This window comes from Peromyscus maniculatus, chromosome 1 (genome assembly GCF_049852395.1).
Source record: "Peromyscus maniculatus bairdii isolate BWxNUB_F1_BW_parent chromosome 1, HU_Pman_BW_mat_3.1, whole genome shotgun sequence".
NCBI lineage: Eukaryota > Metazoa > Chordata > Mammalia > Rodentia > Cricetidae > Peromyscus > Peromyscus maniculatus.
The window spans coordinates 74865271-74883150 of record NC_134852.1 but is presented as its reverse complement, the minus strand read 5'-3'; the positions used below and the strand labels follow the sequence as shown (position 1 = coordinate 74883150).

The 17880-nt window shown below is 42.2% G+C and overlaps 1 protein-coding gene across 5 annotated transcripts in view; it reads right to left on the bottom strand.

Moving 5' to 3' along the window:
• Positions 1-17880, bottom strand: part of Otud7a (OTU deubiquitinase 7A) — a 304503-nt gene that overhangs the window by 104440 nt on the left and 182183 nt on the right. Inside the window, exon 1 of one of the 5 annotated variants that reach the window (XM_076544138.1) lies at positions 1825-1928. The exons of the other annotated variants lie outside the window; for them this stretch is intronic. The gene's annotated coding sequence lies outside the window, so the exon portion shown is untranslated. Of the gene's footprint in view, positions 1-1824; positions 1929-17880 lie in introns of those variants that run through there. 5 annotated transcript variants of the gene reach the window in all.

Here is a 17880-nt window from a genome sequence, read left to right as displayed (position 1 = left end):
TCACGTTCACAGACTAGAATAACTCCAAACCTTGCTTGTAACTTCAGGGCCAACACATGTCATCTGAGCTACCGTTTTAATGACAAAGTTCTTCAGTGACATTAGATGCAGCTGTCCACTTTCACCTCCAGAACATTCTGTGCTCCTAAATGGAAACTGGCCCCATTAAACACCAGCTCCTATTGCTACTTTCCTTAGAACCTGGCAACCTCCATTTTACTGTCTGTCTCTATGAGTTTGACTAGATACTCCTATAAGTAAAACCTCACAGTATTTGTCTTTTTGTGATTAGCTTATTTCACTTAGGATAAATTCATCAAAGTTCACGTAAACTGTAGACTGTCAGAATTTGAGGGTAAGTCCATATTGTTGACGGAACACTATGAACTTCAGTTGAAAGACTAATTATGATATCCCTAAAGGTGCAATAGTAGCACTCACATCTTGGTGGTAATCAGCAGCTGTATAATTGGACTTATGATCACATTGTTATGACTACTTTGTAATAACCATATTGTTGCGACTACCTTGTTATGATCACCTTGAAGCCATGTCTTTGTTTCAGGAAGTTGTTATGGCCAACTTGTTATGTTCTGTTTCTATAAGTCTACCTATTTGCCTTCCAAATTCCTCATTTTGAAAGCCCCTGATCCTGAGCTATAAAAACCCTTATTTTTCCCATGTACAATGCTGATCTCTTGAATCCTGCCTTTGGGAAAAGACAGGATTGCATGTGAATACAAAAAGCTTGCTTTAATTAATTACTTGCTTTAGTTAATTTGACTATTACTTGGGTTGGTGGTCTTTCTCCTCACATCTATGGGATTGACAAGAACCCCCATAACTAAGACTCATGGAACATGGTGGAAGAGGGGGCAGGAAGATTGTAAGAGCCAGAAGGCCAGGACATCTGCTATGAGATAGTGCCTTTGAGACATGACAGGGAAGCTTTATCCATGAAATCTCAACAATATGATTGCTTAATGGGCAACACCCATTGTCATGTGAAAGTGGATTGAGGAAATCTCATAAGGGTCTACCTCTAAATGAAGAACTACAAGCAATTAATGACTGTTGAGAGGGAGAAAATCAGTCTTTCCCCAGTAATGAGCTCCCTAATTAGTTACCCAAACACCAAGTGGCCAGCCCTAAAAAGATATACATATGAGCAACCTAAGTAGATGTGATAGGTTGCACTTATATATTGATTCATCTATCTATCTATCATCTATCTATCTATCTATCTATCTATCTATCTATCTATCTATCTATCTATCTATCTATCTATCTATCTATCTATCATCTATATCTTTCTATCTATCCATCTATTCATTCATCCATCCACCTACCCACCCACCCACCTACCTACCTATCTGTCTATTGTTTTTTCAATACAGGATTTCTCTGTGTAACAGCCCTGGCTGTCCTGGAACTCACTCTGTAAAACAGGCTGGCCTTGATCCATCTGCCTCTGCCTCCAGAGTGCTGGGATTAGAGGTGTGTGCCACTGTGTGTGACTCTGACACATTTCTATTTCTACATTATATATATATAAAATATATATATATATTATATAAAATAATAAAACAAAAGAGGGCATGAATTTGAGGGGGCATTGGAGGGGTTAAAAGTGGGGTGGGGCAATTATGTAAGCACAGTACACATATGAGATTTTAAAAGAATTTTACAAAGAAATGAGTACATATACACTGATGAACAGAAGAGGACCGTTTTCAGTGTAGGCATGAGCCTACTAGGGGATAGCAGGTGTTGGAACTCATCCAGAATTGCTGACTGATGCTGGGAGGCAGGCTAGGGACTCACATTTCTGCTGCTGCAGAGACATGTTCAGGGACAGCTACCTTCAGGTCAGGGTTGTCCGAGTCAGTGCGGAGCAGGACTCATGTAGATCTTTCTGAAGATGCGGCCTGCAGAGTAGAGGCACGAAGGGCTAGGGCAGCAGCACAGGCCTGGAGTGCAGCCTAGACTCAGGGTCAAGTAAAGGCCCCGGGTGGAGCACAGGCTGGGGGCCGGTGGTTCACCGTGTGTGAACCTCCACTGTATCTTAACTCCCTGATTTGGGCAAATGAGTGGTTCCCTGGAGTCTTGCTTGCTCTTTTGATCTGAAAAATGAGGCTAAGAACAGCCCTGCCTCTCAAAATTGCTGAAAGGATGAAAGAAAATGATGTGTTATGAACACACCCTATTGTTATCATTAGTAACATAGATTTGAGACACGCAGCTGTTGAGTATCTTTGCTCTGTCACTGATGTATGCACATATCCCTCCTATGAGGAGTAACCATAAAAAAGGGTCATACACGCTTCAATCCATCCTGCTCTGCAATGGAGGAGCCCATTCTGGTGAGAAGCTCGCAGATGCACAGGTAACATTGGGGGTATACATAGCATCTTAGGTCAGATGACAATGTGTCTCTGTCTAGTCCATCTGCTTGCTCCATCCCTGTGACTTGGGACAAATTCACTGAGACTAGATTCTGTGTATGTTACATGAGTGAGATAAAGCTTCCAGGGCACTCATGGTCTTAGTTAAGATGAAAATTGGGAGAATCTTAGAATAAAAGGGCGTAAGGTTAACAAAGTGTCCCATGTGCACAATCAACCTCAAAGCAAGTTTCCATGTGCTACCGCTGGGAACACATACTGACCTTTGAGTAACTGCGGCTGCAACCAAGCAATGTATCCAGAAAACTCCAACTAAAAAGCCCTGGATGAGGAGCAGGTGAGATAGCAAGAGAGAAGGAACAGGCAGTGAGGCTGGGGGATGACAATAGACAGGGCTGCCTAACAACCAAACAAAAGTGGATACGGCAATACCTGGCTCCCAGGATGCAGATCTTTCACCTTGGCCACACGGCCTTTTCCATCTCTTCCTTGGTAAAGTTCATTTTCTAAAATATCTGGAAGTTTGTTACTATAGGGACTGCAGAGAGCTCTAGAAACGATGATGGGCAGCTCCAGCTACCACTTAGGCCCAGGTTTGGAAGGAGGCACGTGTGGGTTCTGAGCCCCTTCCACCTGTACAGCAGATGCAGACGGAGTGGAGAAAGGCACAGTTTTTGATTCAGGGACCACTGGCACTGTGCCAGGCCAGCTCTTAGGGCACTGGACAGGGTGGATTAACACACATGAGAAATCGGGGCACTGAAAATTATAAATAGCTGGGCGGTAGTGGCACACACCTTTAATCCCAGCACTCGGGAGGAAGAGGCAGGAGGATCGCTGTGAGTTCGAGGCCAGCCTGGTCTGTAGATCAAGTTCCAGGACAGCCAAGGATACACAGAGAAACCCTGTCTTGGAAACTAGAAAAAATAATGTAAACGGCCTTTCAATGCTCTGATTTATGGATGACTGTATCCCTCCCCTCCCGTTCTCCCTCCTTCTTGTCCTTCCTCCTCCTTCTCTTCCTCCTTTTTGGATTTCTTTCTGAGAAAGAGTCTCACAAGGCAGCCTAGGCTGCCTTTCAACTTGCTATTGTCCTGTTGCAACCTCATGAGCACTAGCAGGTGTTGGAATTACAGGTCTAGTTAGATTCCTATACTTTTGAATTGAGATAGAAAACAGTGATGTCCATATTTTACAAATATTTTTCCTGGGGCCAGTGAGATGGTTCAGCAGGTGAAGGTACATGCAGCCAAAACTGACAACTTGAGTTTGATCCCTGGAAACCACATGGTATAAGGAGGGAAGTGACTCCCCTCCCCCTACATTGTCCTCCGACATCCATAGACATCTCATAGAGCATACGTACCCATGTAAATACACACACACACACACACACACACACACACACACACACACACACACACTCTAAGTGTAACTAAAATATTTTTCAATGAAAAAATTTAAATATGTATAGAAGTAGACAAAAGAATACATGATAAACATCAATGGACTACTCAGTTACGGCAACAATCAATTTATATTATTTCTTCCATACTTCCAACAATTTCCCCTTTACACATCATTTTGGAAAAAAAAGCCCTTTTAACATTATTTTATCCACATGTAGATGAGTATTTTTCTAAAAGACTCTAGAATATAACCTTAATACTATCACACCACTTAGAAATTAATGATAATTCTTCAGGGAAACTAATACTCAGAGGGTGAAAAAATGAGAGCATAACTTACAGAACCTCTGGGATACAGCTCAAAGAATCTGAAGAGGAAGTTCCACAGCCATAAATGATCACGTTAAAAATATCAGATAAATCTTAAGTAATCTTAGGTGTCACTCAAGGTCCTAGAAAAACAAGAGGAGCCAGACTCAAAGTAGTAGATGGCAAGAAATAAAGATGAAGGCAGAAATTATGAGACATAGATTACAAGAACAATACACAGGATCTACTAAAGAGTTATTTGAAGAGGTTTTAAGTATGGCTGACAAATTCTAGCTACACTAACCAAAAGAACGAGAAAGAAAATAAACACAAAGTAATAAAATTAGAGCCAAAAAGGGAGTCATTGCTGTGATGAAATCCAGATGCTATTAGAGAATACTTTGAAAACATATTCCAAGAAGATAGAAAATCTAGAAGAAATGGGTAAATTTCTTTAACACACTGGATCAAGGGTGAACTGGCCATTTTCTATAATCAGGCAAGGCTCCTAACAGTTAAGACTGGGGCATCAACTCAGCCACAAAACCTTTGACCTGCAATCTGTCCTGCCTACCAGATGGACTGGGACAGTGGTGGTGCAAAGCTGGTGGAAGTGGCCAAAGCATGACTGGTCCAACCTGAGGCCCAAGCCGTGAGAGGGAGCCCAACACCTGACACTGTCTGGATGGCCAGGAACCAGAGGCAAGACAGCCCAGAGAACCAACATAGGACCAAAAACAATTGGCAAAAAAAGTAAACGAAATGATTCCCAATGACATTCTGCTATGCTCACAGATCAGTGCCTAGCTCAATGGGCATTAGAGGGGCGTCATCCAGCAACTGATAGGAGCAGATGCTGAGACCCACAGACAAACATTAGGTGGAGCTCAGGGAACTCCACAGAAGAGGGGGAGGAAGGGTTGTAGGAGCCAGAGGAGTCAAGGACACCACAAGAACTCGGCCCACAGAATTAACTAAGAAGGGCTCATGGGGGCTCTCACCGACTGAAGCAACAAACATGGACCCTGTATGGGTCTGAGCAAAGTCCTCTGCATATACCTTATGGTTGTAGCTTTCTGTTCTTGGGACTCCCAATAATGGGAGAGGGGGGTGCCTCTGGCTCTTTTGCCTGTTCTTGGGATCCTTGTTTTCCCTAAAGGGTTGCATTATCCAACCTTGATATAAACGTTTGTGCCCAGTCTTACTGTATCTTGTTAGGCCGTGTTCGGTTGATATACCTGGGAGGCCTGTTTTTTTTTTTTTTTTTTTATGGGAAACTGAGGAGTTGATCTGGGGGAGAGGGGAGGTAGGGGAAGGGACTGGGAGGAGTGGAGGGAGGGGAAACCGGTTAGTGTGTAATATATGTGAGAAGAATAAAAGTTAAAAAAATAATTGGATCAAGGAGATAGAATCAACTTAGACCTATAAGAAGCAACGAGACTAAAGCAGTAATTTAAAGTTTTTCCACAGTGCAAAGCCTGGGACCAGATAGATTCTCTGCTAAATCCTATTGAATCTTATTGAGCTTTAAAGGAAGACAGAACACAAAATAGAAAGGAACACTACCAAATTCAGTCTACAGAGCTGGTGTTACCCCATACCAAACCCAGAGGAAAACACAACAGAAAAAGAAAACTATAAACCAATTCAGCCGATTACCTAACGTAGACGCAGAGATTCCCAATAACTACTTGCAAACTTAATTAAAAAGCCATTAGGAAGATTATATACAGTGATCAAATTGGCTTCATCCTAGGAATGAGAAATTGGTTCAACATAGGCAAATCAACAAATGTATACATAAACAGACCTAAGGACAGAAATCACATGCAGAAGAGGCACTTCTCAATGTTTAACATGACTTCATGGTAAACATCCTTGATAAACAAGGTGCAGAAAGAACATATGTCAACACAATCAAGGCTACTCCTGACAGTCCTCTGGCCAACATTTCCCAAATGAGGGAAAACAGACTTCTGAAGATTGGGTTGAGGTAAAGGTGGCTACCTTCTCCATTCTTATTCAGTTCCGTGCTCAAGTCTTAGCTAGAACAATGGGACAAGAGAAGGAAACAGCAGGGGTAAGGAATAAGAAGGAGGACACCACGGGACTCCTATCTGCATATAACAGGACACCATGCCAAGAGGTCCCAGGAATGCCATCAACTCTTATCAGATAAGTACATTCTGTTACAATACAAAGCCTACATACAAATATGAGTAGCTTTTCTAATCAGCAACAACAAACTTGCCAAGACAGAAATTAGGAAAAATATCTCCTTCACAGGAGCTTCAAAACATTCCAAGGAATAACTATGCCAAGGAGGTGAACGACCTCTGCAATGAAAACTTTAAGACTTTGCAAAAATAAACCGAATGATACACTAGACAATGGAAAGACTTTCCATGCTCATGGATTGGCAGAGGTGATGTAGTAAAAGTGGTAATATTGCTTCTCAAACAGCCATCCTGCAAACAATCATGGCTCAGGTAACACAGTTGGTGAGCAATGTTGGCAGTCTGTAAAGGACTCAATTTGGCTTGGTTAAACTTGATAGAAAAGAATCCCAGACAATTGCCATGGTCACAGCAATAGGATTTTCTACCATGGGATTTAAGGGCTTCCTTGCAAAACTGATGTCATATCCCTATAAATAATAGTATTGTGGGTGGCTGATACTTCCTCATCTCAGGAACTAGTGAACAGTGATGATGTGAGAAGCTCATGAAGTAAAAATTTGCCTAAATACTTTGTATTCTTCTTTTCTTTTCTCCTTCTAACATGTTTTCTAATTTTAAATAATTTCAAAATAAACACATTTTTCCACAAAATGGCAATACTATCAAAAATATTATACAGATCAATGCAGTTCCATCAAAATTCCTTCAACATTCTTCATTGAACTAAAAAAATTGATAAAATTCACATGAAGATATAAAAGGCCCCTTACAACCAAAGAAATCCTAAGTAGAACATGTGCTAGGGGTATCATAATCCCTGATCTTAAATTATGCTACAGGACAACAGTAACAAAGTTAGCCTTGGTCCTGGCACAAAAACATTAAAACAGAATAGAGAGTCCAGAAATAAACCCACACAGGTTCAGCTACCTAGTTTTTGACAAAGGTGTCAAAATATGCACTAGAAAAAGAGACTCTTCAACAAATGTGCTGGGAAAATCGTGTACTCATGTGCAGGAGAATTAAACTAGAAGCCTATCTCTCACAAAAACAATTCCAAACAGGTCAAAGATCTGAAATGCTGAAGCTGCCAGAGGAAAACACAGGGAAGACAGAAGATAAAGACTAAGGACCTCCCCCAGAAAGACTCCAACAGCATGGGGCATAATCTCAAGATCATCAACAAATGGAATTACATGGCATTAAAAGGTTTCTGCACCATAACAAAACTATCAGCAGAGTGAGACAGCCAAGGAATAGAAACAACTCTTTGAAAACTACACTTCAGACATGTGGTTAACAAAAAGAATATATAAAGAACTTCAAATTTAATCATCAAAATTCCCCAATCTTCCAATCAATAAATGGGCTAATGAGTGGAGAAGACCGTTTTCAAAAGCAAGAAGCCCAAGTGGCTCAAATCAACATTTTCAAAAGTGGTCAACATCTTTAGCCACCAGGGAAATGCAAATGAAAGATACTCAGGGGTTCCATCTCACCCCAGTCACAGTGGCTGTCATCAAGAAAACAAGTCAAGCTGGAGAAGAGGTGGGGAATAGGGAGTCCCTAGACACTGTTGGGAATGTAAAGTGGTATGGCACTGTGAAGATCTGTGCCGAAGCCTCTCAAGTTATAGAAACTAGGACTGCCATGTGATCCAGCTGTACCACTCCTGGGGAAACACCCCGAGGCCTTAGGTCCTATCACAGATACTTGCATAGCCATATTTATTGCTTCTCTGCTTATTAAAACTAGGGAAAGAAATCAGCCTAGATATCTACTAACATATGAATAGTGAAAGAAAAAGTTATATCTATACACAGTAGAATTTCCATCAGCATAAAGAAAAATAAAATCATGATATTTGCAAGAAAATGGGTGCAAGTGGGGATCATTATATTCATCAAAGTAATTCAGACTCAGAAAGACAAATATCACGTGCATTCTCTCTTATACAGATCCTAGATGTGTGTGTGTGTGTGTGTGTGTGTGTGTGTGTGTGTGTGTGTGTGTGTGTGTTATATAAGCTATAATGAGACCATGAGAAGGTAGAAAGAGGCCTTAAGGGAGAGAGGTTGAAAAGAGTAATATATGTGCAGTGGGGGCTACTGGGAGAAGGGGGTGCCAGATTGGGGTGGGGGGGGGGAGGGAGGAGGACCAAGGAAAACAAAGTGGCATGGAAATACCATAAGGAAACCCATTACTTTGTTTGCCAACTAAGAGACTAACAATTAAAACTATTCAGAGTGGGCAAATGCCCAGTCATTTCAAGTGCTATAACTGTTTTCCCACTTGTTTGAACCAGGATTCCAGAATGAGTGGCAGGTTGTAATTGGTTTGACTTATTAAAATAAGCCAAACCTGTAAATTTTGTTCCATCTTTTTTCTTTCAGTTTGTTGAAAAACCTGATCTTATTTCCTAGAATTTTCCCACTTTCTGAGTTTTCTGGATTGTTCTTATTGTGTCCTGTGAACTTTGCCCTTCCTGTAAGTTAGCAGCAGGTTACAAAGACGCTGTCAGATACATACTCCATCTGGGTATGTTTTGGTGGCTTGAATTCCTGGAACCCTAACTTGGGAGCAGCCATTCCCTGGCCACTGTCTCACCTGCTGATCTATCCTTCAGGTTCATGCTTGCACATAGAGCCTGTGATTCTGTCATTTCTTCTTCATTTATTATTAGGAGTGTGTGAGTGTGTGTTCTTTCATGAGTGTGCATTTATACTGAGATCTCAGTAGACTCTGGGTATCTTACTTGACTGGATGCTTCTCCACCTTATTTTTTCATACAGTGTCTCTGTGAACCTTGAGCTCAATGACTCAGCTAGACTGGCTGATAACAAATATTCAGGCTTTGCCTCTGCTCACCTCCTCCAGTGCTGGGGTTACAGATGCACCCCGGCACACCTGTATTTTCACCTGGATGCTAAGGATCCAGACTCAGGTTTTCATGGTTGTGCGGTACGGCAGACATTTTCCTGACTGAGCCATCACCCTAGTCTCTTTGCTGGACAGAATTCTTAAAGAGAAACTTCCGTTATCTTCTGCTGGACCACGTGCGATGGACTTGAGACAGGAAAGGCAAGGCAGACGCTATGTTGTTTGCACTTCAGTTCACAGGCTGAATGATTCTGCTGGCTTCCTTCACCAGCCACCAACTTGTTTGTTTGTTTTTTTTTCTCCTCCTCCCTGTCCTCTCTTCCTCCTCCTTTCCCTCCCCCCTCTTCCTCCTTTTTTTTTTTTGTATCATTTTGAGTGCTGAGGACAGGCTCAGGATATGTTAAGTCTTAGATTTGATCCTCAACAGCATTAAACACAGAAAAAAATGTAATTTTTGCCCATGATCTGAATATACTCGATACATTTAAATTTACCCAATAAATGCAGTTATTATTTTTATGGATGTTCAAATTGTCCTCCTTCTGGCCAGTGAAACCTCTTCGGGTCGGCTCTGGGTTTCTGAGCCACACTGCTTTGATTCTGGTGTGGTTGACAGGAGGTGAATCTAGAATCTGACATTTTGACATGTCCAGTGGGAAGGTTTACTTTTCATCTTTATAGCATATACATCTGTCTAGTGAAAACAGACCTTGAGAACACGTTGGAGAGCTTGGTGCACCCACTGATGCTGGCTGAGTCACTGTCTATGGGACTTTTTAGTTGATATAGCTACGAAATATATTTGTTCTAAGATAAAATAAAATTGGCTTCAATATTTTCAATTCAAATGGAAGATTTCAGTGTTTTCTTTAAAGATTCATTTCATTTTATGTGTATGACTGTTTTGCCAGCGTACATTAATGTACCATATGCATGTAGTGTCCACAGAGGTCAGAAGAGGGCATTGGATCCCCTGGAATGGGGGTTACAGGTGGTTGTGAGCTCTGAGAACTGGACTCTGGTCCCCTGTAGGAGCAACTGAGGAGCCTCTTAACTGATGAGCCATCTCTCCAGCCCTTTCAGTGTTTACACTTAATCTCATTTGTTTCACATATGATCTTCCTATATATACCTCTAATCCTAGTTCTGACCAATAACAGGAGTGACAGAATATTACACAATTATTCAATGTCTTCTATCTATAAGAGAACTTCACAACCTCAGGGCTCATTGGTAAGAGTATTTTGTGAGCAGTCATGAGGATGCAAATTCAAATCTCCATTACCCATGTGAAAAGCCAGACAGATTTTTCTGTTATTTGTAATAAAACACCAAGGCAACTTCACAGAAGGAAGAGTTCATTTGGGCTTAGAGCTTCAGAGTGATATAAGTCCATTACAGTGGGGAGCATGGCGATGAGTCCATTATGATGGGGAGCACGGTGATAAGAGTCCATTATGATGGGGAGCACGGTGACAAGAGTCCATTACAGTGGGGAGCATGGTGATAAGGGTCCATTACGGTGGGGAGCACGGCAGGAAGTGGAAGGCATGGCAGCAGGTGTGCGAGCTGAGAATCACATCTCAAACGCAAGAAGCAGAGAGGAAGAACTGGATGTGGGTGGAGAGCAAGAAACCCTCAAAGCCCACTTCAGTAACATCCTTGCTCCAGCCATGCCATGTCTCCTAAATCTCCCAGACAGCACCATCAACTAAGGACCAACGATTCAAATGCCCAAGCCTATGGAGAGAATATTTCTTATTCAAACCATCACATTCCACTCCTTGGCCCCAACAGGCTCATGGCCATAGCACAGTACAAAATGCATCCAATCCAACTTCAAAAGTCCCCATAGTCTTTCACAGTCTCTACGCTGTTCAAGAGCCTGAGTTAAAGTCTCTTTTGAGACTCAAGGCATTTTATTAACTATAATTTCCCATAAAATAAAAAAGCAAGTTGAATACTTCCAGCATACAATGGGTGAACAATATATATTCTCATTCCAGATGGGAGGAAAGGGGGACATAATGAGGATATACTGGATTAAAGCAAGACCAAAACTCAGCAGGGCATACTAAATCCTGTAGTTCCACCTCTGGCATCAAAGTGCAAGAAGGCTCTGCCCCTCTGGCTTTGCTGCCTGCACCACACATCTCTATCCTGGGCTTGTGCTACATCCTGCACACAGCTCACAGGGGCAGATGTTTCACAGTTCTGTTATCTCCAACATTTTAGAGTCTCCACTGCAATCCAGGTTTCAGTATCACAGCTTTATGAAATGGTCTTTCACAATCTCCTGGCCTCTCAGGACCTTCATACAGGGACACTTGTCCCATGCTGCCTAGCTTCTGCACCTCTCTGGGGCAATGGAGGAAGAATTCATAACTCTTTCACTCTTGCATTCTTCAAACTTCTAAAACCAACACCAAACAGACATCACTGCTAAGTTCAATTGCCAGCTTGTGATGGACCCTAGACTGTGGTGATATTTTATTTGTGCTCTAACAAATAAAGCTTGCCTGGGGATCAGAGGACAAAGCAGTCACTATATTAAACATAGAGGTCAGGCAGTGGTAGCACAGGCCTTTAATCCTAGCATTTGGGAGGGAGAGATTCATCGGATCTCTGTGAGTTCAAAGCCACACTGAGAACAGAGCTAGGCGTGGTGACACACACCTTTAATCCCAGCACTAGTTAACCATAGAGTTCTGGAGGTCTGTACAGACAGACAGAAAATAATAGAGCTGGGAGGAAAGAGGAAGTGATGTAGCTGGGTGGAGAAAGGAAGTAAGATGGCAGGGCACAGAAAGGTATATAAGGCGTAATTATACAGGAAGTAGCTCTCTTGGGCTAAGGACTTCCTAGTGGTAAGAACTTGTGGCTGGCTTGTTCTATTCTTCTGATCTTTCAGCTTTCACCCCAATATCTGCTCTGGGTTTTTTTTTTTTTTTTTTAGTAATAAGACCGTTTAGCAATTTATGTTACATAAGACCCCTTGAGTGTGGTGATATTTTATTTGTGCTGAAATGTGGTGATATTTTATTTGTATGTTAATAAAGTTTGCCTGGAGATCAGAGGAAATAGCAACGCCTTTTAAGTAAACACAAAAGTCAGGCAGTGGTAGCACATGCCCTTAATCTGATCACTTAGCAGGCAGGGTCTCTGTGTGTTCAAGGCCACACTAGGGAACAGAGCCAAGCATGGTGACACATGCCTTTAATCCCAGTACCAACCATAGAGACCTGGAGGTCTGTACAGACAGGCAGTGACAAGGAAGTGAGGTAGCTAGGCTAAGAGCCAATGAGAGGGCAGAACAACAAGGCAATAAAGGCGTGGGTAGACAGGAAGTCGGGGCATTTTGGAACCTGAGAGCTGGTGAAGTAAGGTTGGTTGATGGTTCTCACTATTTCTCTGATCTCTAAGGCTTTCATCCCTATATTTGGCTCTGTGTTTTTAATTTAATAAGACTGCTGAGAAATTCATCTACACTTGAGTCGCATTAGCAGCAGTTTACTTCATTCAGCTGCTTTCTAGGAGCAGAAAACTCCTTACTCCTGGTGGAGTCTTGCCCTAAGAGCATCCTTCCCTTTGTTCGAATGCAGGGCAGGCCTCTTCTTTAACCATTACAGCCTCTCTCCCAGCATGTCCTGGCTGTAACATGGAGCACTAGGAAATGCTCTTTTTCCTCTCCAAACTGTAATTTTGTATTTTTTTCTATCCACTAGCTATTTTTCAATGTAGACTTGCATAAGTGTTATTTATAACAATCACTCCACAGAATCAATATTGTGTTAGTTTCAATTTTCCTCTGCCAAAGAAATTAGCCCAATAGTCTTAAATTTAACCTCAGGCAATTTTCAGGACACAGGCATAGCACAACTAGATTCTTTGCCCAAGTATCACAGGAATGACCTCTAGCCCCAATGCTAATGTTGTTCTCTTCTGGCACCCCTTGGGCTGGACCTACACAGTTTTCAGCACTAACAGCTTCCAGGGTCTGACTAGAGCGGCTCTTTAAACTCTGCTTACAGTACTCAACCACTTTTTTAGTTCAAAGATCCAAAGCCTTCCACCTTCTTTGACAAACAGTGTGTTCAGGTTCTTTAAGCAATAGCCTACTTCCTAGTACTAACTTCTGTATCAGTTACTTTTCTATTGGTCTGATAAAACACCATGCCTAAGGCAACTAACAAAAGGAAGAGTTGATTTGGGCTTAGCAGTTCCAGAGTGATGAGTTTATCACTGGAGGGGAGACATGGCACTAAGTGTCAGGCATGGCAGCTGGAGCAGGAAGCTGAGAGATCACATCTCAATTGCAAGTATGAAGCAGAAAGAACTGGAAGTAGGGTGAGGCTATGAACTCTCAAAGCACACTTTTCATATTTCCTCTAGCAAGGTCACACTTCCTGAATCTCTCCAAACTGAGGACCAAGTGTTAAGATTCCTGAGTCTATGGGGAGTACTTCTCATCCAAGCTACCATATTTACCTACAGAACACAATACTGAACTCCTGGAGTTTTGGTAATCTCATAGATATGAAGCTCTCTCTTTGTAATCTCAATTTATCTATCTATCTATCTATCTATCTATCTATCTATCTATCTATCTATCTATCTATCTATCTATTTTTGTTTTTTTGAGATAGGGTTTCTGTGTAGCCCAGGCTGGCCTCAAACTCACAGATATTCACCTGTCTCTGCCTCATAAGTGCTGGGATTAAAGGTGTATGCCACCACCCACCTTGTAGTTTCAATTTAAATACCTCTTATTATATGTGCAAATGAACATCTTTTGGTGCAACCAAAACAATGGTCATTTCATCTTCTGTGACCCATATGATTCTCTAGTGCAGTTCCTCTTTTTAAAGATTAGGGAGGTCTTTATTTAACACTCCATTAAATTCCTTTCTTTATTTAACGCTCATTAAATTCCTTTCTTCTTTGTTATTCACCAAATTTTTTTTTTTTTATGTTTTGCTGTATCTCCTTTTCTTGTTGTGTCTTTTTCCCTGTAATTAAGAACTTTAAATTGACAGGAGGGGAATGAATTGAGCAAAACAGAGAGGATTTTTGAGCAGTGGCACCATTCTGTTTGATGCTATAATGGTAGAAGCATGTTATCCTTTTGTTCAAATCTGCAGAGTTCACAATCCTGCTATTATAATGTGTCCATGTGCACTTGCCAATTAGTGGGGAATGTCAATGAGGGAAAAACTGATGGTGTGGGAAGTAAATGGAAACTTCTTATGCCTTCCATTCATTTTCCCCCTGTGTATTAAAATACCTTCTATATAGCTGTCTGTTTTATCCCTCGATGTGTATGGATTTATGTCTAAAAATCATAACCAATGACAGAACAGAGAATCTCACCAGAGCTTCCTCCTCTAGCTTCATGGTTTAAAAGTATTTGAAGCTTCAATGCAATGGAAAATACCACTTAGAAAAAGCACATTTTAGGTCAATCATTATTTTGAAATGCTCCATTACTATAGGATAAATTGGCATTTACTTGATTTCTTGGGTTAGATTTATGCCAAGACATTTTTGAAAGATGTCTTCCCTGCCCCTGTTATGTGTGTCAACTAAGTGTTGTGTTTATAAACAAAGCTACTGATTTTTCTGAGTTGAATGTATATGGTGAGGGACTGGAGATATGGCTCAGTAGTTAAGAGCAATGGTTATTCTTCCAGAGGACCCAGGTTCAATTCCCAGTACCTACACGGCAGCTCACAAACCCCTGTAACTCCAGTTCTGGGGAACTGATGGTCTCTTCTGGCCTTCACTGGCACCAGGCATGCATGTGGTACACAGACATAAATATAGCCACATTGTGCTTCAAACACACAAACACCACCTACCTACACACCAAAAGAGAAAAAACACACAAGGAATAATAACCACTAATTCTGATGGAACAACTGGGCCAGAAGTGAGGCCACAGAACCTGAATACACATGCCCTGATTTGTAAGAACCCTGACCTGGCAGCTGTGTTAAGTCACCTTTCAGGGTAGATTGCTACCACCTCCGTCATCTCATCTTTGAAAACCTGTGCTGAGCGTTGCCACTGCCTCTGAGGCTGTTAGCTCTGGAGTGTGTGTAACTCCCTTGCTCTGGAAGATACACATTCTCATTTTCCAGGCTCAGAAATCCAACTGTTACACAGGTAAGAAATACGTGTCTGAATTAGACCACTGTGACCTCAACAAAGGCCTTTAGTGGAGCCAAACAATTTACCAAGCAGGTTGATACCCCTGCTATGGATTGGTCTAGTCATTTCATTCAGCTTTGGATTGAGCTGAAGATACAAAGGGAAAATAGCCTAATGGGTCTGGCTTCTTTCACAGCCTCCCACTGTCACTGGGCTGCTGCTGTTCCAGCCTCCTCTGTTCTCCCTGGGAGCTTCTTTAGAGGGAGGGCTCATATTTCACTTGTCTTATCACCGTGAGGCAGACATACCAAGCACTAAATGAATATGCTGAACAATCGAACAAAAAGGATTGGAAATCCTAAACTCAAGTTCTTACTCCATTTTCGTGGGTAGAAGTGAAAATAACCACAACTCAACTTCAAATGGATTAAGCAGAATGCTATTATTTACAAGTATATCCACTAGAATTAAAATATGATTTTTGTGGGTGTGTCTTTTTGGGGTCCTGGAGATGGAAGCCAGGGCTTTGTACAGACTAGGCAAATACATTCTACCACTGAGCGAGCCACTTCCCAGCCCCAACTCAGGGTTTATTTTATTTTATTTTTTTATTTTTTGTCACACTGGGCACCACACCCATGACCCTATGCATGTCAGGAATGTGCTCTATCATGGAGCCACACTGCCTGACCTAAGAGGAGCATTTGAGGGGGATTTAGAATGTTTGAGCAAAAGTCAAGAGCACAGACACTCTTGCAGGCCCAGGGGCTTACAGCCACGAGGGCTGTGGGAGAAGGGCAGAGCCAGCCATCTGTGCTGGCAAGGCAAGTAGCCTTGGCTGTATTTGAAGGGCTGTGAGTGTTTCTGACATCTGTGCTTGAGGGAAAAAAGATACAGAACTTGGTAACAGAGTGAACCATGCATGTCTGGCAGGCAGAGCAGTGGGAAGGTACTTGCTCACGTGCTGGAACTTACCCACTCTCTCCACCCTACAGTCCACTGCAGATAGAATCATGACTCAGCAGGAATTGGGGGAGACTCAGCCTTCTAGAGAAGACAGACAGCACTCGTAGCTCTGGGGGGTATCATGAGTGGTTAAAACCAGCAACACACTCAGTCCCCAGGCCTGAAATCTCCAACCTGAGTGAAGTCATATTGGCAATATGGCCCACTTGAGGTAAACTGATGTTACTTGTGGTGATATACTGTGTACCCGAATAAATTTGCCTAAGAATCAGAGGACAGATCCAGCCACTAGATCAGACACAGAGCCAGGCAGTGGTGGCACACACCCTTAATCCCAGCACTTGAGATCTCATGCCTTTGCTTGGGAAGCACACACGCCTTTAATCCCAGGAAGTGACAATGGTAGGTCAGAGAAAGGTCTATAAGGCAGGTATGCTTCCCCGTACTGGGATTAAAGGTGTGTGCCACCACTGCCTGACCTCTATGTCTAATCTAATGTCTGGCTTTCTTCTGATCCTCAGGCAAGTTTATTAGGGTACACAATATATCACCATAGTCACCCAGTCTGGCCTATGAGAAAACATCATCTTACCAGGTAGAAGGTGACAGGCTGGGCCAGTATAGCCCACTCCCATGTTGCTTCCTCCTTGTCCCTTCATTTTGGGTGAGGGACTGATAGCCACACATCTGTATCTTGGGACTATGAAATGTGAAGAAAGAGGAAAAAATGCACTGAAATTCAGGCAGAGCCTGGTCCCATTGAACATCTGCTCTAGCCTTAGCCTGCCTTTGGGATTTTATTATCATTTTCATATAAGCACTGATTCATTCAAGTCAATTAAGTCAAATGTTTAAACTTATGTATAATTGGTATATGAAAGTAAAATGCTTTGGAGGTCACAATTAGAAAAGAAGCAACAGCGGGAAGAAAAGAACAAAGACAGTTGTCATTCATAAATGTACATGTAAAGCTAAAAATTAAAGACGGGCAAGTTCATCCAAGCTGCAGACAGGACAATCAAAGATAAAGCAAAGCCTAGGCACTGTAGGGCTCAGGAGCTGCAGGCCTAGGAGGCACAGGATCCAGGAGCTGTAGGACCCAGAAGCTGCAGGGCCAGGAGCTGTAAGACCCAGAAACTGCAGGGCCAGGAGCTGCAGAATCAGGAGCTGCAGGACTAGGAGGCACAGGATCCAGGAGCTGTAGACCTGAGAGCTGCAGGACCCAGGAGCTGTAAGACCCAGAAACTGCAGGGCCAGGAGCTGCAGAACCAGGAGCTGCAGGACCCAGAAGCTGCAGGGCCAGGAAATGCAAGACGCTCTTGTCTTGGGTCCATGGAGATAGAGGTTAAGTTGGAGGGGTCAGGGTTGAGTGCATGGGAGTTTCTGGAAATTCTGCAGTCATCACAGAAAGGTCTTATTCCAGACTCATACAAGAGAAAACCATCTTAATAAATTCTCCACTATTTCTTGTGTCCCAAATAGGCAAAAATAGTTCTAACGCCAATAAAATACAAGAAAAATTGAGGGAAAAAATTATACAATCATCTCAAAAGGTGCCAAAAGTCATTTGCTTTACACCAT